Genomic DNA, 25,822 nt, shown 5'->3' on the forward strand with positions numbered 1-25,822 from the left:
AAATGTAATTTGTACATATAGATTCATCCAAAACAACAGGTTTTTAAGTCTAGGATTCAACATTATGTCAAGCTTCCATTGATCCCTCCAACCAAGTACATTTATCCCTTTGACAGCAACATATAAGTGTATATTGGCAATTCTGTTTTTAAAACCTAATATTGTTTTAAAATGCCCCACCATGTCAAGGCGTGAACCATCATAGCATACAGAATTTATATCAGATGAAAAAATCTTATAATATCAAAAACCCTGCTAAGTGTTTCTTCAAAATATTGTTTAGAAATAATGGTCCATGGAGACCCAGAATCAGCCATGAGATTTAAATCCACATATGATACCTGAACAGTGCACATGGGTGAATTCCTAATAGACATGTCATCAGAATCTTTAATGTTTTCTATGCTATCAAGAACAGAGACCACAAATCCCGAATTTTGTAACGTATTCTCATTTCCTCCATTATTTAAACTTTGCCCAGGTTCTTCTAAAGTACATGAAATCCTAGGACGATATTGAGAAGCAAATGTCCTTTGATCTGTGCACATATTAGAAAAATTTCAAATCCTTCTAGAGTTCATACATTCTCTTTTTATTGCTGGACATCCTCCAAACAACGCCATATGGTTTCTGTTTACACATCTGTAGCAAACCATATTTTTCTCATTCTATCAACTTTTTAAAGTTATTAAAATTGGGATTTTGATTGGAAAACGATTTCAAATTATGAGATTAATTTTTAACTTCATCATGAGGTTTGACAGCACAAACTTCTTTTGATTTCTCAGACTTGTTACAAATATTCTTGACAGTATGCATCAATTTTTCTGTTTGTTCAAAAGCTTTTGCAGTGGAAATAGCTTCCAAAGGTTTAGGATCACCCTTATTTGTTGCTGAGTTTTTTTACACCTCACATGAACTATAATTTGATCCCTAATCATTTAATGCGACATGTTGCCAAAGTTTCAAAGTATGTAACACTGTTAAAAAGTCGTCAAAAGACTCATTTTAATCTTGTATCCTTGTATAAAATGTTAACCTATTCAATTCTATATTACTTGTAGGTTTTAATCTTTTTCCATCCTGAGTATGGCTTCATTGTAAACATAAGTAGCTTCTCCATTTTCTGCAATACCCATTTGGGGTAATGCTCTAAAAATCATCTGTCCTTACGAACCTAGGCAGTGCAACAAAATACTTTTTTTTCTTTCTGCTCCCATTCTTTCACCATCAATGGCTTTCATATAATTTATAAATTCCTCCTTCCACCTAGCCCATGGAAGAGGTGGATCACCTTTATATTGTAAGAACTTTGCTGGTGGTTCAAACTGCATATTGTTTAGTATATGTAACCATAAACCATAAAAAATTATTTTTTGTAATCTTCAGTTTTATATATATACCTCAAGGCAAGCAACACTTTACAAATGTGTCTATCAAAAGGCTCATATTTAATATGGTTGGAATAGTTCTTGCCTTGAAGGTTATAAAATTGAGATCTTTCCTAAATTATTATGTTCAATTTGTAAGAATAAATAAATATAATTTCATTGTATCAAAATAACTTGCTGTATGTAAATGTATAGGAACAAAATCAGTGGAAAACTAGTTTGGGGAAAATGTTCTTCTTTTTTAAAACAGTATATAAATTTAACTTACTTAGGACAAAAGTAGCTTCGAATGCTGGAAACTTATAAGAAAAACAATTTGAGTAGAATAAGTGATGACTGATCGATTTTCTCTTAATGTACGGCGTAATGGTTGCTATGACTGTAGTTAGGGAAATCAAAATGTCCCCACGTTGTCTACGTTTTGCGTGTACTGTAATACTTCCCAGAATTCAACGCACTTCCCAGAATTCAATGCGTGTCACGAACGAAGACCACAGAAGAAGGAATGCCGCTCTCTCCAGCGCCTGCGGCTCACGAAGATTCAGCGCATTCACTTCAAATGATGCAGAAGTCGCAACCGTGCCAGGTAATTATGTTTAAGATTTTAAAGGTCGCAGGGTGCTTAGCTAGAGTTTCTAACTGAAATTAGTAAATAAATCACCATGCCTGCGCCGTTTGTCCAAATCTTATCCGGTTTTCTCCTTGTACAAGGCAAAATTTTATTCCTTTTAGTTGCCTCGAGAATATTTAACTCAGATGCAATTGTTATTATGAGAAGCAGATGCTAATTACCGATTGTTTTCCATTTGAAATAGATATAAAAACAAACAAATATGTAGATCGAAGTTTGTTGTAGTAAAATCCTTCTGTATTTGGTAAAAGTTTTCAACTTCTATTAAATAGTTGAGGCTGAAAAATCCGTAAATATCCTTTTCTTGGGTTCAGAACACAACTCCCTTGTCCTGCAGTTCCTTGTTGCGAGAAGTGTTCCTCCCCTCGTCGCCATTGAAAGAATCCAGTAATCCAAATAAAATTCAAATGATTTAATGTTAAATTGCAGCACAGCAGCATAGAGCGGTCATATCTTCAGAGAACATCAGTGCAACTGGCTGTACAGATACATGAAGTTCTAAAGCAAGGTTCCAATGGAACTAGAATGAATAACAAACCATTACAAGTGTGTCTTATACATACTGTTAGAACTGGCTATTTCTGGTAGGCTAAGGCTGACGCCAAAGCCAGGCAGAAACCACCATTCTAGTCAGGGCAAGGAAGTCACACGCCAAGATAACCTCTGCTCACCCCCTTGGTAGCTTGGCACAAGCAGTAAGGCTAAACTCGGAGGCAATGTGTAAAGCATTTGCGCCAGCGCACAACAGCAACAACATACTAGGCACACCACAGAAGAGACTCCACACAAGGTTATTATAAAAATAACTTTTGTATTGTAAAAACACATCAGATAAAATCACACATATACATGGTGCCAACTGGCACGGGCAATATTCACAGGGATTATGTACACAAGACAGGGCCACAAGGGCCACTGTCATAGTCAGATATAGCACTTCTAGAATAAGAAATAATAAAACATAAAATGGTAATCACAAAGATAACAACCAGTAACCACTGGTAACAGGAACCAGGACCTTACTAGGACCACCTGTACTAAGAAAGAAGAACCACCTAAGTATCACACAGCATTAGGGGTCTAAGAAAGAATACATTACTCATGATGCAATAAACCTACATTCAGAGGAGTAGAAAAGACAACCACCTAAGTATCACTCAGCATTTAGGGGTCTAGGGAAAGGACACATTACCCATGATGCAATAACCTACATTCAGAGGAGTAAGAATAGAGCACATGATGCAATAAACTACATTCAGGGGTGCAGCGCAAGAAGACACATGATGACTAACCATTCAGAGGTGCAGCGCATGGAAAGGAAGACACATGATGCAGTAACACATTCAGAGGTGTTAAGAATAGGGCACATGATGCAATAAAATACATTCAGGGGTGCAGCGCAAGAAGACACATGATGACTAACCATTCAGAGGTGCAGCGCATGGAAAGGAAGACACATAATGCATAAACATTCAGAGGTGCCTAATATAAGTCAATAGCGCAAAAACACACAGTAGGCAATTACTATTTAAAAGCATAGAAATCGCATTGCGCCTACACCACATAAGCCACTACCTGTGGCAGTCCCTAGGCCAACTGGCCTTGATGGGGCAAGGATGCCCTGTGTCCAATGTCAGGGCGCGCTGCCATGCAGCGCCAGTCACAGAGTACAAAAGCCTAAACGTGGCAGTTGCCCACAAAGTGCTGGGCAACTGTGTACATCACAGAAAGGCCTAAACGTGGCAGGTGCCCACAAAGTGCTGGGCACCTGAAGAATCAACAAAAACGGCGCCAGCTAAGCCACACAGGCTCTGAAGCCAACACTGCGCACGTTGGAGCCACACAGGCTCTGGCCAACACTGGTCAAACGTTGGAGCCACACAGGCTCTTAAAAACACATATGGCCCCTCTGAGCCACACAGGCTCTCTCAAAGCGTTGGGGCGACCCACTGCCAAACGGGGCCGCCCTTGAATCTCCATTTACTTCACCGAATGTCCCCCAGAGCCTCTCAGGGCTCTAAATACAATAAAATGGGGCGGGGAGCCTCTCCGGGCTCTGTGCACGTTGGGGCGACCCACTGCCAACCGGGGCCGCCCATGAAGCCTTCATGGCTTCCTTCTGGCACTCTGCGTAACGTTGGGGCGGCCCACTGCCATCTGGGGCCGCCCTTGAAGCCTTCGTGGCTTCTCTCTCTCGAGCGCGAGCTCGCGCTACTGCGGGGGAGGGGCGGACACCGACAACGTGTCCCGGCGCCCCTCCCCTGCTCTGCCCCACTCCGCCCGGCCCCAGCCCAGACTCACCGGGCCTCGGGGCGGCTCCTCCGGACGGCGGCTCTTCTTCTGGCCAGCGCGGGGCTCCTCTTCCACCACGGAGCCCCGCCGGCCCGCTCAGACGCTCTCGGCCGCTCCTCTCGCTGCAGGGCTCCCTCCGCTCACGGGAGCCCTGCAGACCAGCCGCCATCACTCGTCCTTCTTCTCTCCCCCGGGCAGCTTCTCTCCTCTCGGGCTGCGGGGGCGGGACTTCCGGCCGGCCGCGCTGGGATTGGCCGGCCGGCCATCCACTTCCGGGTCGCTGCGGGCAGCGCAGCGGCCCTTCTCCTTTAGGCAGGCAGGCGGGGAGGCATTTTAAAATATCGGCAATACCGGCGTGGGCAGCCGAAGTTGGATAAAAAAAAGTAAGAATAAGCGAGGTGGGCACTCGCCAGGCTGGCAAAGCGCTCCTCAGCGCTAGAATCAAAAATAAAGCGCTCGAAAGCGCTATGGGCAATAAAGCGCTCCCAAAGCGCTAGAACAAAAAGTACAAAGGGTCCTTCCAGAAATGCAGCTCCACCATGCTGCACAAAGGTCCAGAGAGTCCCAGGGGGCAAAGCAAAGTCCCCCATCAGCCCAGCAAGGCAGAGGCGTCCCCCAGGAGTCCAGGAAAGTCCATCAGGTGCCCAGGGCTGGGCAGAGCCAGGGATTCCCCTGAGCTCAAGCAGCAGCAGCCCCTGGCAGATTCAAGTTGAAAACAAGAACAATTTGGAAGGGGATACAACCCCTTTTTATACAGTGCAAAACCTTTGAAGTCCTTTGAAGCAGGCAGTGTGAGAACCAGCTGGACTGGTTTAGAGGGAAGTCCCCTTCAGTATCAGGGACAGAGGTGTCAGTCGCCCAGCGGGAGGTGGAGCCAGCTTTGTAGTTACACAGGAACAGCCCTTCACTATCAGGTGCCATCTCCTCCCACTTCCCTGGCAGCAGATGCTGCCTTTCATCCATGGGCTGACTCAGACAACCTCCTGGGCTCTCCAGCCCCTGTCATCCTCAAACCAGACAGTCAATCCACAAGCAGGCCCATGCACTCTGGGCCAGGCTCACTAGCCAATCACACGCTAGCAACAACCTACACAAATATGCCAACTTCCAAAAGTAGTACTTCTAGACTAGACACAGTCATGCTGTATACATCATTTTGCAGCATTCACTCTCACGAGTTGATACATACCAAACTCGCCCCTGCACTCCCCACACATCAGGAACTACCATGGGCATACATACTCCCCATTCATTCCTATGGGAGGGCAGGTCACTCACCACACATACAGAGAGCTCATGCACTTTACACTGTACCACAGTGAAAAAGTGCGCAGAGGCCTAAAATCACCAATACCAGGTTCCATAAACAGGCTAGGAAAACGCAAAAAGTCTAGGGGTGAACCTGCCTAATGGGCCGGGTCCAACACAACCCCCTTCCAGCCAAAACGCAGGGTAGACCAATCACACCACTGATGGGCTTCACTGCTTTGGGCGACAAAACCACGGACACGGCCTCGCACAGCAGGGACACCGTCCAGTTTTTTCGCCACTCTGAACCTACATGGTTTCCTCCAAATAATAACTCTCTGACTCAACTAGGGTACCCCACTGGTACACACTAGTCATCCACAGCCAAGACCAGGCCATAGGCCATCCAAATCACAGGTCCTAACTAATCCACAGAGTGTGGGGTAGTAACCCCTGGCATACAATAGCCATTCTCCACTCTCTCTCTCAGTGTAGCTACAACTACCACTGATCCAACAACCTAGGGACCATACCCTCAGGCTGACCAGAGGTCACGGGCAAGAATGCCCCACCCTACCTCTACTTCTGGGTTTCCGCACCCTCACAGAAAAGCACTTCACCAGAACACAATTCTCCTACCAGATCAGGACCTCACTCCATCACTGGTTTACCACCTGGAAACTATTCCACTTCTGAGGTACAAAGCACACAGCACAGTCCCTCTTCAAGCAGGTGGGGGGACACAGCACACAGCAAAGCCCCCTTTCCTCTACCTTAGTGAAAACAACAAACTGCAGGTGAGCCCCAGAACACACAGCAAGGGCAGCCCCCTCAGTCTCTTCAGCTGATCCACTTTGGTAGAGATTCCTCTTGACCTAGAAGTTTCCTAATCTCCCAACCTAAGATCTAAACCCTCAGGTTACACCGGGGTCAGAAGTAAGGACACCGTCCCTCTGCACCCCCTTCCAGTTCCAGTATGTCTCAGGCTAGACAGAGCACAGGCCAGCGGCGTATCAGCGACACACTCTCCTCCAGTACTCCCTATCAGGTCAGGCCACACCCCAACCCGGCTTTCCCCCCTCCTCGGGGAACGACCTCCAGAGGCCCCACAAATGGTCAAGCACTCTAGACGGTCAAATGCTCAGCGAGCCAGGACTTCTGCACCCTCCACTTAGGAGCGGTACTGCCCAACACTAGGACCGCCGGAGTTCTGGTTACAGACACTCCCCGTCCTCTAGACACAGGAAGATCCTCCTCAAATGACCTATGTACAGCTTAGGCCCCTGACCTGGCGATCCCTTAAGGAACCCTCCAGGCCCTGAGATAGGGTTTCAGGCCAACGTGGGACACACCGTCCCACACTCACTCCGCCTCCACTGAGACAGGGCGTGAGCCCCTACACCCTTACCATACTACTGGGACCAAGCTGGGTTACACATGAACCTCTTCCCCTTTACAGGATCATCAGATACACAAGCCACTCCTTTTGGAACCACTCCCTAATGCCTCTGCAAGACATCTAGCACACCGCCAGACATCCACCTTCTTGTCCAGTGCCTCTGCAGGACCTCCTGCACACCACCAGAGGTACACCTCTCATGCAAGCTCTTTAACAAAAAGAAAACTCACACCAACTCCTCCAGTTCAGCACATCACTCATTCGCACACTCCCCCCCCTCGGACTGGTAAGGCAGTTTCCACCACCCCTGATCACTCAACCTGACCACACGTGACACAGGTACCAAACTCTGGGAGCGGGGAATGGGAATTAACACACTGGACACATTAAAGCTGCCACCACTGGATCCTACCACACTGGGGAATCCAGACGCACACACTACACTCAGGGAACAACCACCCTCCTGAGCTAGTCATTTCTCCTCACACTCCCTCTCTTCCATCTACCCACACAGGGACAGGATTTGGGATTGGACACGGGACCCAGCAAGGGATTCCTAATCTATGGGAACCTCCCCCCTCTAATGGCGTCCCGCCCTGTCACTTTCTCTCATCTGCCACTAAACATAAAGTGCAGAAACACATTTGAAAATGACACTCTTGAGGAAAAAAAATCAAAAACAATAATCCCAAACATGTGACTATCTGAAAAAAACAATTGCAGAGTTTTGTAATGTAGCCAGTTGTCGATATGGCACTGCGCAAACACAAGTCCAAAATCCGCACCGCTGACCAACAATGTTAGAACTGGCTATTTCTGGTAGGCTAAGGCTGACGCCAAAGCCAGGCAGAAACCACCATTCTAGTCAGGGCAAGGAAGTCACACGCCAAGATAACCTCTGCTCACCCCCTTGGTAGCTTGGCACAAGCGGTAAGGCTAAACTCGGAGGCAATGTGTAAAGCATTTGCGCCAGCGCACAACAGCAACAACATACTAGGCACACCACAGAAGAGACTCCACACAAGGTTATTATAAAAATAACTTTTGTATTGTAAAAACACATCAGATAAAATCACACATATACATGGTGCCAACTGGCACGGGCAATATTCACAGGGATTATGTACACAAGACAGGGCCACAAGGGCCACTGTCATAGTCAGATATAGCACTTCTAGAATAAGAAATAATAAAACATAAAATGGTAATCACAAAGATAACAACCAGTAACCACTGGTAACAGGAACCAGGACCTTACTAGGACCACCTGTACTAAGAAAGAAGAACCACCTAAGTATCACACAGCATTAGGGGTCTAAGAAAGAATACATTACTCATGATGCAATAAACCTACATTCAGAGGAGTAGAAAAGACAACCACCTAAGTATCACTCAGCATTTAGGGGTCTAGGGAAAGGACACATTACCCATGATGCAATAACCTACATTCAGAGGAGTAAGAATAGAGCACATGATGCAATAAACTACATTCAGGGGTGCAGCGCAAGAAGACACATGATGACTAACCATTCAGAGGTGCAGCGCATGGAAAGGAAGACACATGATGCAGTAACACATTCAGAGGTGTTAAGAATAGGGCACATGATGCAATAAAATACATTCAGGGGTGCAGCGCAAGAAGACACATGATGACTAACCATTCAGAGGTGCAGCGCATGGAAAGGAAGACACATAATGCATAAACATTCAGAGGTGCCTAATATAAGTCAATAGCGCAAAAACACACAGTAGGCAATTACTATTTAAAAGCATAGAAATCGCATTGCGCCTACACCACATAAGCCACTACCTGTGGCAGTCCCTAGGCCAACTGGCCTTGATGGGGCAAGGATGCCCTGTGTCCAATGTCAGGGCGCGCTGCCATGCAGCGCCAGTCACAGAGTACAAAAGCCTAAACGTGGCAGTTGCCCACAAAGTGCTGGGCAACTGTGTACATCACAGAAAGGCCTAAACGTGGCAGGTGCCCACAAAGTGCTGGGCACCTGAAGAATCAACAAAAACGGCGCCAGCTAAGCCACACAGGCTCTGAAGCCAACACTGCGCACGTTGGAGCCACACAGGCTCTGGCCAACACTGGTCAAACGTTGGAGCCACACAGGCTCTTAAAAACACATATGGCCCCTCTGAGCCACACAGGCTCTCTCAAAGCGTTGGGGCGACCCACTGCCAAACGGGGCCGCCCTTGAATCTCCATTTACTTCACCGAATGTCCCCCAGAGCCTCTCAGGGCTCTAAATACAATAAAATGGGGCGGGGAGCCTCTCCGGGCTCTGTGCACGTTGGGGCGACCCACTGCCAACCGGGGCCGCCCATGAAGCCTTCATGGCTTCCTTCTGGCACTCTGCGTAACGTTGGGGCGGCCCACTGCCATCTGGGGCCGCCCTTGAAGCCTTCGTGGCTTCTCTCTCTCGAGCGCGAGCTCGCGCTACTGCGGGGGAGGGGCGGACACCGACAACGTGTCCCGGCGCCCCTCCCCTGCTCTGCCCCACTCCGCCCGGCCCCAGCCCAGACTCACCGGGCCTCGGGGCGGCTCCTCCGGACGGCGGCTCTTCTTCTGGCCAGCGCGGGGCTCCTCTTCCACCACGGAGCCCCGCCGGCCCGCTCAGACGCTCTCGGCCGCTCCTCTCGCTGCAGGGCTCCCTCCGCTCACGGGAGCCCTGCAGACCAGCCGCCATCACTCGTCCTTCTTCTCTCCCCCGGGCAGCTTCTCTCCTCTCGGGCTGCGGGGGCGGGACTTCCGGCCGGCCGCGCTGGGATTGGCCGGCCGGCCATCCACTTCCGGGTCGCTGCGGGCAGCGCAGCGGCCCTTCTCCTTTAGGCAGGCAGGCGGGGAGGCATTTTAAAATATCGGCAATACCGGCGTGGGCAGCCGAAGTTGGATAAAAAAAAGTAAGAATAAGCGAGGTGGGCACTCGCCAGGCTGGCAAAGCGCTCCTCAGCGCTAGAATCAAAAATAAAGCGCTCGAAAGCGCTATGGGCAATAAAGCGCTCCCAAAGCGCTAGAACAAAAAGTACAAAGGGTCCTTCCAGAAATGCAGCTCCACCATGCTGCACAAAGGTCCAGAGAGTCCCAGGGGGCAAAGCAAAGTCCCCCATCAGCCCAGCAAGGCAGAGGGGTCCCCCAGGAGTCCAGGAAAGTCCATCAGGTGCCCAGGGCTGGGCAGAGCCAGGGATTCCCCTGAGCTCAAGCAGCAGCAGCCCCTGGCAGATTCAAGTTGAAAACAAGAACAATTTGGAAGGGGATACAACCCCTTTTTATACAGTGCAAAACCTTTGAAGTCCTTTGAAGCAGGCAGTGTGAGAACCAGCTGGACTGGTTTAGAGGGAAGTCCCCTTCAGTATCAGGGACAGAGGTGTCAGTCGCCCAGCGGGAGGTGGAGCCAGCTTTGTAGTTACACAGGAACAGCCCTTCACTATCAGGTGCCATCTCCTCCCACTTCCCTGGCAGCAGATGCTGCCTTTCATCCATGGGCTGACTCAGACAACCTCCTGGGCTCTCCAGCCCCTGTCACCCTCAAACCAGACAGTCAATCCACAAGCAGGCCCATGCACTCTGGGCCAGGCTCACTAGCCAATCACACGCTAGCAACAACCTACACAAATATGCCAACTTCCAAAAGTAGTACTTCTAGACTAGACACAGTCATGCTGTATACATCATTTTGCAGCATTCACTCTCACGAGTTGATACATACCAAACTCGCCCCTGCACTCCCCACACATCAGGAACTACCATGGGCATACATACTCCCCATTCATTCCTATGGGAGGGCAGGTCACTCACCACACATACAGAGAGCTCATGCACTTTACACTGTACCACAGTGAAAAAGTGCGCAGAGGCCTAAAATCACCAATACCAGGTTCCATAAACAGGCTAGGAAAACGCAAAAAGTCTAGGGGTGAACCTGCCTAATGGGCCGGGTCCAACACATACATATTGAAATGTAACATGAATGCCCTGTGATTTCCTTTGGGCTTTTCGCGAGGAGGGGACTGGGGCTTGCGGTTTGTGTGATTGTTTTGAAAGTAGCTTTGAAATCAACCTTGTGGATGGGGGATTGGGGGAGAGGCGGCGTGATATTAGATCCTTCCTTTGTGGGGCTGCTCCTATAGATCAAAATTAAAAGAATAATGATAAAATCATACAAATATGAGCCTCCTTATTACTGTTATTTTTTTGAACCAATGTTGAACAGTGATAGTTAATTGATTACATAAAATTCATGAGTATTTCCATTACAAAAATGAATTAAAAAGGAAAATACAAGGCACTACGCATAAATCACCCAAATCACATTGTGTTCCTCAGGCTGATGAGTATCCTCAAATAGGAGGAAAGTGCTTTTGTAACAAATTCTGTTTCCAATTGTTTCAACTTAGTAAGATGCTCTGCATCCCCTTATTCCCCATTTAGTAAGGATCGGCTTCAAAAACCTTTTCCTAGGGGTAACATAAAATTTACAAAATAGGATGCAGTGAATATTGGTTTGGTGGGATAAATCATCGCATGGGCACTTCGCTAAATGTTTAGACCAATCATTACAATTGGGAAATGTCACCAAACGGAAATAAGTACCCACCCGAAACCTGGTCAGCAGCATTCTTGAAAAAGCACTAGAAACAACATGAAGATCAAGCTTTAAAATGCACAATTTTAACCTTTTTATTTTCAAAATTGGCTTGGGGAGAGAATTCTCCCCAGTAGTTCTAGAAGAGATTGAGCTCCTTCACTGGAAATCAGGTAAGCACTAAGCCCCAACATCTTCAAACATCACCAGCCCCTACTACCCACCACTATAAAATTGGAACCCTGCCCGTGCACTACGATCTCCCACCCTACGCTGTCAGCCTGATCACCAAATGACCGACTCAATATACCAAAATATTATCCCACAATTTAATTTTCATTACAGAAACCATACTATAACCCATCACATGCACTAACACCACAAACATAACAAAAATTCTGCCCATCCCCACACTACCATACACAGCATCGCACTTTCGACCCCACCAGCCAATACTACCCCACCAACACAATCCTACTCTACCACCTCCAGCATGGCAATATGTCCTGAAGAACTGCAGTTGCTAGCACGTTCTTGCCCACAAAGCACTAAACTACAACGGCCATTGCCTTATCATAAGCTTTTTTCCCCCAACATCAGACCTTCACCATTGTGGCATACTTGCACATCCCACCACCACACTACAACTCTCAGTCTTCCCACACTACCACTCTAGTTTGTTATCATGCCCACTCCACTTAACTATAAACCATGAGCACTACAATAGCACCAGTGCAGCACTGCATCCCAAAAGAACTTCTCGTCCATAGCAAACAATACTGCACTAAAATCTCATGGCAACAATCACTTCACTCTCTATAGCTATATGCTAAGATAATCTTCATGTCCAAACACAAAAATATTTCAATGTAAAACAGCTTAGGATACTGACTTTGTTTGCTATTGGGATTTATAATGTAAAAATGGTTTTGCACAGTAAAATGTATATATGGTGTGATGTCAGATCGGCTTCCTTAATAGGGAATTCATGTTATCAAATAGCTATAGTAAACTACTTTTTTTTTTTTTAAAGGAATTTGGAAATTATTTTTCGTTTTTGAAATACCAAATGTTATGTATTAGTTCCCTCCTTGCTTCAAGATAAACCTGAAAACAAACCACATTTTTGACATAAGTCCTTGTTTTGTGGGTACTATTTACAAAACGCTGATTGAAATACGACCACCCCCATGTTCCTAGAAACTAGAGTGATTTCAAAACTTACTATTATAGTGAAAAATATATACAGAGCACTCGCAGAGGTAAGATAATTGCAGTTGAACGAGTTTTGGAAATTCTTTTTTGTTTACATTTTGATAAACGCCCTTTTCTTTGGAACTTTCAGCCGAAGTAAAAATAGTTCGGCGATTGATCCAATCTCCAGAGACAAGCACAGACAGGTCATATGATGCAACAATATGGGAAAAACTGTTTTCCATTTCACAGGTTTTGACTTTCTTAACTAAAAAGACACTTTTAAATGCTTTACAAACAGAAGCAGATGCAGTTATTTTGGGAAAACATTAATTTCAACCTGTGTTGTACAGGCAAACAAATGAAAAACGTAGGCAGAAATGTTTTCTCATACAGACACAAGCGGGCGGAAAAGTGATAAGTATTTTGAAACAGCAGCAATGGAATGACAAGCCCAGACAGACATTTACCTCAAATTTCCACAAGTTAGCCAATAATACAGGAACAAATGAATCACTGTTTCCACGGGGGCGCAAGAAATGAGTATAACCTGCCTAGCAGTTGGTATGGACCTGGCCTTAAGAGGGAAGCCTGCTGTCTCCGGCAGGCCTCTACCTTGGCCTTGACAGAAGATTCACTAAGGGGCAATTTACAAGCCCCTTGCAACACTTTTGCGCTGTCGTTGCGTCACTTTTGTGACGCAGCGGCGGAGTAAACAATGTAGCCAATTTACAATGTGACGCACCTAGGGGGATGAGTCACGTTGTAAAGCCCTGCGTCACATTATACCTGCGTCAGGTATAATGTATTCAGGATGGGCGTTACCTCATAGAAAAGACTCATAGAAGTGACGCTGTGAAATCTACAAGATTATAGGCCTCTCCATGCATTGCTGGAGTTGTGTTGTGCTTGCGACACAACTCCAGCAATGCATGGATTTTGGGCCAACAGATGCATCAGATTTTCTGATGCATCTGTCAATCCTTGCACCACGGTGCGCTGCATTGTAAATACGGCCCATCCATTGTGGCGCAAGGGTAATGCAGGCTAGCGTGGGGAAACTGACGCATTGCTACAGATGCGTCCATTTCTTGTAAATCTGCTCCTACATGTGCACCACAGCACTGATATTATTGGATCTCAGTGCTGCGTTTGACACCGTCTCCCACCAGATCCTATTACATCGTCTGGAGGAGGACGGCATAGTGGGCCTTACTTTGGATTGGTTTAGATCCTTTCTCTCTGGTGACAGCCCCCCGTTTCTCTCCCAGGTCCAGTCTATTAGACAAGGTGTGCCACAGGGCTTAGCTCTGAGTCCAATATTATTCAATCTTTATGTTCAACCATTGGCAGCAGTGGCCAGTGTGAGAGGGCTCACTATTGTCCCTTACACCAACGACACACAGTGGGTGGTGGCACTCTCTGACAACTCCATGCAAGATGCTCCTAAGGTCTGGAGTGATGTTGCAGTGGTCAGGGAGTGGATGACTGCCAATTGTCTCCAGCTTAACGCCAACAAGTCTGAGGTGCTGCTGGTTGGGAGAGACACTGAGCTATGGAGTGAGCACTGGTGCCCACAACCCTCAGCAGGTAGTAAAAAATCTGGAGGTCTGGATAGACTCGGCCCTCAGTTTCCAAGCTCAAACAAACAAATTGCCAGAGACCTGTTTTGGCCTACTACGGGGGTTGAAACCTCTGCTGTTTTTTTTTTATCGGTTCACCCGTCAAGTCATTGTCCAGGCTTCGATTTTGTTAAGCCTGGACTATGCTAGCTTGCTCTATTTAGGGATGAACAAGGCAGAGGTTATGCGACTGCAGAGGGTCCAAAATGCGGCTGCCAGAACCCTACTTGGTCTCCCAGAAGCTGCTCTACAGCCAAGGCCATCCATCGGCTGCATTGGTTGCTGGTGGCTAAGTGGATAGAGTTTAAGGCTCTCTGCATGGCATTCAAAATTCTGCATTTTTCCTCCCCAGGTATTTTGGCCAACCTACTTGTGCCTTATGTACCTACACGTCAACTTTGACCTATGGGGCAGCACCTGGTGGTTGTTCCCAGGGTCAGGAGGATGCGTGCTGGGGGCGTTCTTTTCGCACCCCAGCAGCAAAACTCTGGAACTCCCTTCCTTTACAGATCCGCAGCCTGAATAACTATCTGGCCTTCCCGAAGGCAATGAAAACACATCTCTTCCCTCTGTTGTAGGACCTAGCTCCACCTGTGGTCCTTCTACTCTGCTGTCAGTGCTGGGACGCCTCTTTGCTGGGGCAGCTGCACGCTATACAAGATTATATAACATAACTTATTTACAAGCCCCTTGCACTGCCCGTGCATCACTTTTCAAATGGGAAAAAGTGTTGCATGTTGGCACAGGGGGCTTGTAAATAAGCTCCCTGGTGTGCTCCAGCTCCTGCATTTTCATTAGAGAGCTGCAGTGGGGTTGAATGTGGACCTCAGGCAACTCCATCACAATTAGCAGGGCTCATTAGTGAATTAGGTGTAATGTGGCACCATTTATGCCCAGGCACGAACACCACCATTTTACATTCTCCTGTTCGAACTTGACATCTTTTCTTGAACTTTAACACAACAGATAATGTTCCATGCAATAGCTTTGCTTTCATTTACACATCTTTGTAGGCACATTATCAGAGCCTTGAACATTCTGTAAGAAAGCTGAAGTACACTGTGCAAAATGATGTTGTCTATTATTGTTCACTCAGTGACAGCTTTGTAAGGGTAGAATCAATAATGGCAGCCTGACTGGGACTTTGGCATGGCAACATGGTGATGTTTAGTACATAAACAACATCACTCCTTTTTTTTTAGTTAGATGAGCATTTTGCTGGCACTGTGAGGGTGCCCCATGCCAGACTTCCAGCCCAGCTTACTCCTGTTTATCTCCTGCGAGGGCTGAAGCCCAGTATTCCATCAAGACGGGCTCCCTGATGACACTTACCCACAGGTAACTGGGAAGTTAGATCACCCTACAGGGATCCTGATAGATTCACCCACCCTAGGCACACTAGGATAGGTAGCTCTAGGTAGGAGTACAAAATATAACAGTACTTATATGCGAGCATATATTCTCGGTAATAGCACAGTGGTTTAAATGTTTATCTTCTTCACCATTCTCATAATGCTGATAACCCTAGTCTGTTTCCTTCAATTGATTATTGTAGTGCATTAATTTTACAGAAGATTCGTAATGCTTCAATAAATATTGAAATGCCATGTTGTGTATTTCTTGTATATCTCTTTGGGTAAAAATGAGTAATGAAATGAAAAAGTTCTAGATCTGTTACCACAATTTCCTTGGGGAGTCAGGGTTGTCATGTCCTGAGGTTGCACATTCCACCTGTTACCCTACCTGGTTAGGGGTACAGTTGGTGCACTTCGAGCTAGCAGTACTAATGCCAACATATCATGATAGTGTGCATAGACTTAGTCTTGCATAGTTTTGACGTTTATGTTGTCCAACAAACACACAGTTTTACTGAGATGGCATAAGACATATGACATAGTGACTTGCGTGCTGAGCTCAGTCCTGGGTAAGACTAGGTGTTCGCCTAGGAGATCATGAAAGGTGCTAAATTGCCCACTTACGCAGTAAATGTCTCAAATTTGTGAAAAATTATAGTTTTCTGGATCCATTTTTGGCACAATGCGCTTTATATTCCTATTGACTTACTGTTTCACTGCTTCCTGTCTGGTGCACTTTCAACTTTGCTGCTCGCTATCCTGAAAAGTGTCATGGTGGCTAAAAAATGCTCGCCTGATTAGAATCTACCCTCCAACCTGCCCTGTGTGTCTGTGGGTCTCAACCCAGGTTCAACTCTTCTTACTCAATGATTTTATACTGGTCTTTGACTGTGTACAGCTCTCCATTGCCTTTTGCATAGGATTGCGCTATAGAAATACCATATACATACATAAATATGCACAGGGAGCTGGGGTTTCAATAAAAGGCTCTAAAGCTGAAATTAAAAGACATGGTAATGATAAAAAGAATGAGTGTACCTCGCTTATCCTTCTGTATCCTTTTGACCTTATCTCACAAAAGGTTCAGATCAAAACAAAGTTGCATTGTGTCGTCAAGTTGTCATATCCTTTTAGCAGACAGACTTAGCTCTATTGGGATGGGGGAGGAGAATACCTCTGCTGTCCTCAAGGACCTCCGCCAACAAATTTGGAGTTGTCCAACAGCACTGAGAGCAACTTTCTACATTGGCAGGAAAAGCTGTCATAGCAGTTTCGTGTCACTGTTGGAAAGGTTTGATGAATGGTATAGTGAACCATGACGGCCAGACGCAAAACTTTCTAAAGTTTTTTGTTTTTCTAAAACAAACTCCCAAAGTGGGAATTTGTTTCTGAAAAAAACAATTAAGATTCTCACACCCTGAGAGTTTTCTCTGATGGTGTGGGGGTCATTTTGTTTTCTTTTCGTGTTCCTTACCTCTAGGTTTTTCCTAGCAGTGACAGCCAGGAACAAAAAGCGTTTATACTGTCCACCTGTTAATTCCTTGTTACCATAGCCCCTAGTCTTTTGGGCCATCAGAAGAAGTATTCCATTGAAGGAGCTAATTGGGACTCAATCTACACAATACTTGGGCCGACGGGCCCGCAGTTTGGTGAACAGGGCACTTTGTTGCATTTGTAATGGAGTACCCTATCTGCCAAACTCTAAATCAGGCACATAGTCTAGTAATAGATGCTAAAGACTCTGAGGGCTTGATTTAGAGTTTGGCCGATGGGATACTCTGTCATAATTCTGACGGATATCCTGTCCACAGCATTACATCCTATAGCACTTGTGATATGGCAGACTTGAAATCTGTCACATTACAGTCAGTGTGGCATAGGGAGTACACCCTCCTTACTGGCAGGCAGAATACCCGCCGGTGAAATTCTGCATTACCCTGCCTACTTATTTATTTATTTATTTTAAACATTTCTAAAGCGCGACAAATACCCGTGGGTGTCTCAGCGCTGCGACTTAAGCTGGCAATCTCAGTTAATCAAACAATCTACCTTATGAGAAGAGATATTGGACAGTTATTGGTTAAATAACCATGTTTTCACGAGTTTTCTGAATTGGATCAATGAGGGTGCCAATTTTAGTTCCATTTGAAGCGTGTTCCAGAGTTTGGCTGCGGAGTTTATGAAGCATCGATCGCCCCATTTAACAGTCCTGGTGCGAGGCACCACCAGAAGAAGTCTCAGTTCCGAACGGAGCGGTCTTTTCGGGAGATAGTAACATAGTTTCTGTTTAAGAAACGCAGGGCCTTGACCTTTGAGGGCTTTATACGTGAGACACAAGGTCTTGAATCTGATGCGATTCCTCACAGTTAACCAATGCAAGTTTCTAATTGCCTGTTTGGTCGACTGGAATCTGGGGATACGTGCTAGCAGCCTTGCCGCGGCGTTTTGAATGAGCTGCAATTTGGCTACCACCTTTGCCTGCGCATTTGCAAAGAGACCATTACAATAGTCGAGGGACGAGAGTACTAAAGAGGTTACCACTGTTTTCCTTGTACTCTCGGGTAAAAAAGGCAATATTTTCCTGATGATCTTAAGCTTGTAAAAAGCAGAGGAGGCTACCTGGTTGGCATGGTTGATGAAACTCAGGTTGTCGTCAAAGACAACTCCCAGATTTCTGACTTTGTGTACTGGCTCTGGGGGGGCTCCAAGAGAGGTTGGCCACCACTTATTAGACCAGTGAGGGGATAATTTTCCGAAGATCATAACCTCCGTTTTGTCGGAGTTGAGGCGCAAACAGTTCTCGGCCATCCAATCTTTAATGGCTATCATACCTTCCTGGAAGCTGGCAGATACTTCTTCGCCGTCGTTCTTGATCGCGATCACCAATTGGGTGTCGTCGGCGTAAGATGTAAGGCTCATCCGGTAGGTCTTAATTACCCTAGCTAAGTCCGACACATAGATGTTAAAAAGTGTCGGACTTAGGGATGAGCCCTGCGGAACGCCGCATGGGAGGGCGAGATCGGTGGATTGAAATGCGCCCAAAGTCACTGCCTGCGTCCTATTCGATAGGAAAGAGGCTAAGAGCTCTTTAGCCGTTGAGCAAATGCCCATCTCCTCGACACGGTCAATCAAAACTGTATGATTGACCGTGTCGAAGGCTGCCGAGAGATCCAGTAGGATCAGGATCGCTGTTCCTCCCTGGTCCCTGATGGTTCTTATATCATCGGCAGCTTTTATAAGAGCGGTCTCAGTTCCATGGAGTTTACGAAATCCGAACTGGGACTCGTCCAGGAGATTATTCTGTTCAATATACTCCGCCAATTGGCTGTTCATGGCTCTTTCCACAACTTTGGCCAGAAAAGGCAAGCTAGCGATGGGTCTATAGTTTTTGAGAGTTGTTTTCTCTAATCCACTTTTTTTAAGAAGGGGTTTCAGTAAAGTGTTTTTTAGCTTATCTGGGAAGATGCCAGCATGGAACATAGCGTTACATATTGGAGTGATAGCTTCACTTATCAGGTCTGTAACTGGAGTAAAAGTTTTTGGGGGGCAAGGATCTAAGGAAGAGCCGGTTTTTACCTTTCTCATTATATCCGTTATCTCTTCCTTCGTTACGTCCCTGAATTTAGCAAATGAACAATTCGGGATTTTTTTTGGTTGTTTTATTTGCATGGTGTTAGGAGCAATCACCGAAAATTCGGAGTAGATGTCATTAACTTTTGAATAAAAGAAACTTGCCAGATTGTTGCAAAATTCTTGTGTTTGAGGGGGACTCAGGTCGGGCGCTCTTCCTGACAATGTTTTGACTACTTCGAATAGCTGTCGACTTGAATTTTTCGACTTTTCGATTTGTTGCTCAAAATATCTTTTTTTTTTCCTCATGGATCATATTCTTGTAAATTGCTAATTCCTTTTTATACTTGGCTTTACTCATGATGTCATAGGTTTTTCGCCATATTTTTTCCTGATATCTGCAGATTTGTTTTTGTTTTCTAAGTGTCTCTGAATACCAAGGTGCAGATGGCACTTGTCTGTTTTTCGAAATCGTTTTTAGTGGGGCATGTTTTTCAACTGCATTGCCCACCCAGTTAAGAAACTGATCTACTGCTTCAGTAGGATTAGGCTGGGTTTCGGGGCGAGTAGTGGTCAGAGACTTCCTGAATGTATCATAGTTGATATCCTTCCATACTCTAAATTTGTCCTGAGAGGAAGCCTGTTTAGCAACGTTGATTCGTTTGCTCGGTAGGCAGCAGCCTATGGCATGATGGTCTGTCCATGTTAAAGGTAATATGTTGGAGACCTCCAACTCATTAATGTTAGAGAATATCGCATCCAAAGTGTGTCCAGCTTCGTGGGTGGGAGCCTTTATGTGTTGGTATAGCCCCAACGTGTGACATTCAGCTAAAAGGGCTTGAGTATCAGCTTCATCTGTTTTATCTAAATGAAAATTTAGGTCTCCCAATACCATAAAGTAGTCTTCAATGGCCAGTGGTTCTATCCAAGAAGTAAAAGAGGAGAGAAACTCTGCGCGAGGACCAGGAGGTCTATATATGAGTACTCCTTTAAGGTTGTGTGAGGGGTTTAAGTAGATAGTAAACTGTAACGATTCACAGGCTAGTAATGGCATGGGAGAGATTTTGACTGGGAAGATGTCTCGGCTAATAATTGCCAAGCCTCCTCCTCTTTTCTCCCCCTGCCTATCCCTCCTAGATACCTTGTAGCCGTCAGGTACTGCTACTTGTAGATCGGGTTCGGATGAATCATCCAGCCAGGTTTCCGTTACAAAAAGGATATCTATTGCCTGATCCACTATTAGATCAGCTATGTCTTGCCTGTGACAGGCCAGGGAGCGAGCGTTAACAAGAAAGATGGATATTTTAGGGGCTTTGTTGGCAACGTTAGTACCATGACTGGATTTATTATTAGAAAGCGGTACAAAGGATTTACAGTCCCTACACCCAATTTCAGTTTTTTCATGAAGGTCCTCGGGATTGTGTTTGGCGCAGGATGTCATATATCCTGCCTCCCACATCCGTATTTGAGCGGGCGTGTAAATGATCCTTTCAGGACTGAACGGGGCAGGGGGTATGGCGCTAGGCGCGGGACAGGCGCGGACGGGCGCAGACGGGCTTGCCTCTGGCGCGCCTCTGGCGCGCCGCCGGCGCGCCCGCTGCGCCCGCCCGCCGCAGCGGACTTCTCCTCAAGTCCACTGGTATTTAAATTGTGTACACAAGTGAACCAATCTGTGCCTTTGTAATTAGTAAGCACATTGCTTTGTGAAGGTAATGTATCACTACTGTGGAGAAAGACTCTTAACTCAGCCACCAACACAATTACATGTATCCCTAGGCCCAAGCGCAAGGGAACAAGGGGTGTTCACTTCCCTAAGCCCTAAGGACTTTAAGGAAGTTGTTTTCTGCCACACTCAGGGGCTCTACATTGGAATAGCCCCAGAGTTCAGCACCCTAAAGTGCACCCCCCTAGCTTAAGCCTCATAAATCTCTACAGCTGGCCGTTTGGGAGTCCAGTTCATCTTCTTTGCAAATTTACAAATTGCCCTTGCCCTCTGTTCCACCGTTAGGGTGCTTCTTAAAATCATCTGTGGTTCCAAAGATCCAGTTTCCACTGATCTAATCCTTAAATAGTCAAACTCATGCACGCTTTCTAAGGTTTCGCAGTCTGTGAACAGATGTCTGGCTCTCACAAGTGCGGACCTGTTCCCTTCCCTTACCTCCCTTGTTCGCCTTTAATCTATCGACTGCATTTAGGGGCTGCAACCTTTTTCCCTCTGGCCTGCTCGTGGGTGCATTTGTTTTTAGCACACTGGGCAGGCACAGAGTTCTTACTATCTTACCTGGATTGGGCACTTCCCGAGGGAAATTTGCTGTATTGGTTTGGAAGGGATGGGGTGCTCAGCCTCCTGGCATTTAATAGCTGGTGTGGCGTCAATCTTCTATAACTCAGTTTCTATGCTGACCAGATGCTCATAGATCGAGTCCAGTTTGCCCATCACAGCTGTGATCATTATAAAGTTGACAAATCCTTTACTGCTTCATGTAACTCATCCTTTTCCCCTGCTCTGGGTCCTCCTACACAACAGGTGCAGAAACAAGCAGACTCTTCGATTTGATGCCTTGATCAGTTATCTTCCTTTTGCCTTCTGTACCTTTTGTTGCACCATTTGCTGCACCACTACATAGCTGCATTTTTGACTGTGGGCCTCTAGATTCCAGGTCTAAAGTTGGGTCATCATCCTTTTTGATTTTCGGCATAATCCTCCAAGCTCTGGCTAACACAGGTGCTTCCTGCATCTATAATTTAGAAATCTGTGTTCCTGAAAGAGACCCGTGGGCACATGGAGGGCGAGGGGGTGCCAGGGCCGAAAGTGATAATCGGCGCTCTGCTAATTCAATTGCGTTCCTAATTACACTTACTGCTCTCTGTAAGAAGACGTCGGGCGTAGAGCCAGTTGGAGGTTTTGGGCCACTCTCCAATACACAAATTGATGCAGTAGTCGAAGTGGAGATGAAAAAGTAGGGAAATTGTGGGCAGAGAATCAGGGTCGGGAATATCCCGAGGATTGGATAAGTGGGCGGAATCAGAGTTGTGGTCAGAATGCGACAAACATCCCAAATTTTAGTATTTGTTTGCCATTTCACTGACCAGTTACGTGTTATTTAATTCAACCAATGGATACACATGATTATTTAAGGCTTAATATGAGTTATTGACATTAAAATACATTCACAAAGTGGAATATGTCTTCAATCACAGAATGGCCCAAATATGCTTAAAAGAGGAAGCACAAGCCATTTGTCTCAGGGCCATGGAGTTTCTGTCATCAGCACTTCTCCTCCCTTTTCCACAAGAGCAGTACAAACAAGAATGGCAAAATATGGTTGTTTGCAAATGTTGTCTATATAATTTTGGCTCTGCAATATTTGCCACATAATACATCATCTGCTGAATAATTTGGCAATTTTAATTCATAAATGTAGCTCAAACGGATCAAAAGTTACTAAAATGTTGTGTTGCTGCGAATTGGACCGCCCTTTGCAAAGGTTGACTGATCCCCTTTTTCACTGCTGCATTTGGATGTTACACTGGTACTAATAAGGCAAATCTTTGCAGAGACTGTCAGCATATGTAAAAATACTAAAATAATAAAGTATCAGGAAATATACTGCATTAAGCTGCAGCCTTTTTTACTGCATAATTTAGTCAACACTGCAGCATTATTTTGTCTTACATTACAGTATAATTCGAGTGGCCCCAAAGCAGGTAGCACATGTTAAAAGTGCTTGTGCATGAAGCAGAGAGACTGTGGAGTTTGCGAACTGAGGGGCCTATTAGGATGGCGGGCAGACTTTTGTCCTCCCGCCACCCTATGGTGCTGGGACCGGCCGCCAGTGGTGCGGCGGTCCCGCACTAGCATTTAGGATGCCACTGCCACGGAGGCGGTGGCATCCCCCATCCACAACATTGTGGTGGGCGGTGCACACAGCACCGCCCATCACAATGCTGTGGCTGCACCTTGTGCATTTGCATGCACAATGTGGCAGGCACTGCGTGGTGCCTGCCACGTTGTGCATGCAAATGCAGGAGGGTACCATAGAAAACCACCATGTGCACCCCCCATTACCCTAAGGGCCCGCAAAGGGTCCCCACATTCAGAGACTGCATGCCTTTGCAAGGTACATCTCCGCCTGATTTGTAATTTGGATGGCGGTGTCTTGCAAACACTGCCGCCATATACAGGCCCTTTTCTGCCCGGTCGACTCATCGACCGGCGGAAAACCGGCGGACGATCTTTCCATCCGCCGGGGTCCCCCCCGCCATTGTAATATAGCGGGGGAAATGGGATGCGGGCGGAGGAAAATGTCAAGCGGATCGCCACCGCCATGCGGGCGGTGGCGATCCGCCCGACATACTAACAGACTCCTTAGTTTGGTGTGTGTGCAAATCCTGCATTACTGATCCTGGGTGAGTTGCAGCTACTACTGCTGAAACAAAGCCTTTGGAGTTACCAATGGGTGAGGTGGACTGGCCTCAAGGGCAAGGGGGCCTTAGCGCTGGTGGCGCCCTGTGCGACAATGTTTGTTGGTGCCCCCCAGTGATACCATCCGCCACGAATTCCACACTACCACCCTTTAACAGTGCCCCTCAAGTCTCCATAACCGCACTCTCTCTCAGATGCATTTAATTAGATTTACAGCACTACTCATACCAGTGTAGGGTGGTAGATCAGTGTACATTACACAGAGATAATCAATCATATGTGTTTAAGTCACTATATAGGGAATTTTACATAAGACAAAGGACTACAAGCTGTAGGAGTCAAGTGACAACCAAACTAGTGGGCAGAATATTTTAATAGTGATTGGTCTGGAGAAGCACAAACTCAGAATTTAAATCATAATACCATGAATGGTGGCTCTCTTTAATAATCAGAACGGATTTCTATCCAAATGAACACTTTTTGCAACATTAGGATAATCAAAGACGGGGGCGTGGGGGTGGGACTGAATGCTCTAATTCATACCTTGCAATTTGCCTGCAGTTCTTGGATGAGAGTTAATAGCTCACTGTTCTATGTTTGGATTTTAACTTGTAAACTGCAAGTAACAACAGATTCTCTCTGACAAAAGCAGTAACCCACAGACCTATTTACATTATGTGCACTTTATGATCTGCATGGTGTATGTTCAGGTTTTTTTGTTGAGGGAAATGCTGGGCGCACTGCCTACGTAAGTAACCCAGGAATGGATAAGATGGGGTGCATACAGATGAGGGGAAGAAAAGCCCTAAACCCCTCCAAACATGTGTGCCGTGACACACACTAAAGGTACATGAAAAGATCTGTTGCACACCCAATCACAAGTACAGAGATGATGTCTCAATGGACAATTGCAAGATATGGAGTCCACATCCTTAGAAAAAAGAGGACGATTGGTAGTAAGGTTCCTCTTTAATGTATGGTAGACCAGCCGACACGTGTTTCGTCGCCAAAGGGATACACAAGTATGGCGACTCCTCAGGGCTGGGGAGGATACAAAAAACAGGATGGGGTACAATGGCATTGTGTATAATAATGCAAGTGCAGGTGCAGGGTGAAGGTGGGAGTGGTGACAATGTGCATCGATGAGCAGTGGAAAGAATAGCCGAACACATCAGGGCCATTCACAAACAAGACCCTAGATACCAGGTTGCTCTGCATGCGGCCGCATGCTCTGATCAAACTATAGACAAACGTATTGTCTTCTTCGGAATAGACACTGTGCCACAAAACATACATGGTGGAAACAGGGAACTTAAGCTCAGACGGTTGGAGGCCACGTGGATACTCCGCCTCCGAACAGTAGACCAGGTTCTTAATTTTGACCAAGAAATGCAATATTTCCTGGGAAATTAACCCCTAAGCCTTAACCCGTCATTTGCTATGGATTTAGAAACTATTTAAACACTGAACAGAGCTTCTGATTTCTAATATATCCTTGTCATCCTCTGTTACTGTGACAATTAGTATTATTGAATTCATGTTGTTATCCGATTTGTGAGAAAGCTACTGTCTTGTACAACTACAATCTCATTACTTTCCTTTTGCAATCAGTCACTCTCAATGTGATTTACATATTGTGATGCTGTTTCATTATACATTGAGTGTTCTGAGGGACAGTCTGTATATCATAACTGTCTTGTGATAATAACTGTTTACAGTCAGTGAAGTCTTGCATCAGGACTGTTTCTGACCTATACTAATGATTTAGTATTTGGTATTCTATCACTACTTAGATACTTGACCATTGATGCCATAGTACATGAGCTGTCAATTGCATGAATCTCCACAGTTATCATGTTTAAATTCATATTTGGATTGTTATGTCATGTTTTAATGAATATGATTCCTCTATGCATAATTACTAATGTCCCTGATGCACACAATCGGCATCACTGCACCGCGTAGATCCTTGGCATGACCGCAGCAGCACAAGCATGATTAAGATTTTATCTCAGATGCAAAATAAGCATGCTTTTATTATTTTTCCTCTTACACGGACATGTATTGGTCCCTTTTTTGTTTTGCTTCCCGACCATGTTCAC

This window comes from Lissotriton vulgaris, chromosome 6 (genome assembly GCF_964263255.1).
Source record: "Lissotriton vulgaris chromosome 6, aLisVul1.2, whole genome shotgun sequence".
NCBI lineage: Eukaryota > Metazoa > Chordata > Amphibia > Caudata > Salamandridae > Lissotriton > Lissotriton vulgaris.